This window comes from Colobus angolensis, unplaced genomic scaffold, assembly GCF_000951035.1.
Source record: "Colobus angolensis palliatus isolate OR3802 unplaced genomic scaffold, Cang.pa_1.0 Scaffold327, whole genome shotgun sequence".
Lineage (NCBI taxonomy): Eukaryota > Metazoa > Chordata > Mammalia > Primates > Cercopithecidae > Colobus > Colobus angolensis.
In genome coordinates, this window is record NW_012116566.1 from 1,578,338 (window position 1) to 1,579,412 (window position 1,075).

The 1,075-nt window shown below is 49.1% G+C and overlaps 1 pseudogene; it reads left to right on the forward strand.

The window, feature by feature from the left end:
* Positions 1-309: 309 nt before the first annotated feature.
* Positions 310-777, forward strand: LOC105518689 (annotated as a pseudogene).
* Positions 778-1,075: the final 298 nt, after the last annotated feature.

Sequence of the window (1,075 nt, forward strand, 5' to 3'; positions counted from 1 at the left end):
GTTAAAACTAAACAGCAGTCTGGGCACGGTGGCTCTCACCTGTAATCCCAGCACTTTGGGAGGCTGAGTCGTGCAGATCACTTGAGGTCAGGAGTTCGAGACCAGCCTGGGCAACATGGTGAAACCCCATCTCCACCAAAAAATACAAAAATTAGCCAGGTGTGATGGCGCGCCTGTAATCCCAGCTACTTGGGAGGCTGAGGCGGGAGAATCCCTTGAACTGGAAGGTGGAGGTTGCAGTGAACCCAGATCACATCACTGCATGCCAGCCTGGGTGACAGAGTGAGACCCTGTCTCAAAGGTGCAGACATGGCCAAGTCCAAGAACCACACCACACACAACCAGTCCTGAAAATGGTACAGAAATGTTATCAAGAAACCCCAATCACAAAGATATGACTCTCTTAAGGGGGTGGGCCCCAGGTTCCTCAGAAACATGCACTTTGCCAAGAAGCACAACAAGAAGGGCCTAAAGAAGATGCAGGCCAACAATGCCAAGGCCATAAGTGCATGCGCTGAGGTTATCAAGATCCTTATAAAGCCCAAAGAGGTTAAGCCCAAGATCCCAAAAGGTGTCAGCTGCAAGCTAGATCGACTTGTCTACATTGCCCACTCCAAGCTTGGGAAGCGTGCTCGTGCCCGCATTGCCAAGGGGCTTAGGCTGTGCCAGCCAAAGGCCAAGGCCAAGGTTCAAACCAAGGCCCTGGCTGCAGCTCCAGCTTCAGTTCCAGTTCAGGCTCCCAAAGGTGTCCAGGCCCCTACAAAGGCTTCAGAGTAGATATCTCCGTGTCCAATGTGAGGACAGAAGGACTGGTGTGAGCCCCCTGGGCTACCATCTGCCTGGGGCTGGGGTTCTCCTGTGCTATTTGTACAAATAAACCTGAGGCAGGAAAAAACAAAACAACAAAACAAAACAACAACACAAACAACCAACTAAACAAAAAAACCAAATAACAACAACAAAAAACAACAAAACAGCAGATATTCGGACATTCGAACTACTGGTAGCTTTTGCTAAGCCTTTGAGGTGACTTGAATGACAGTCAGTGATAATAAGCAATAGCTTTCTTCTCTTT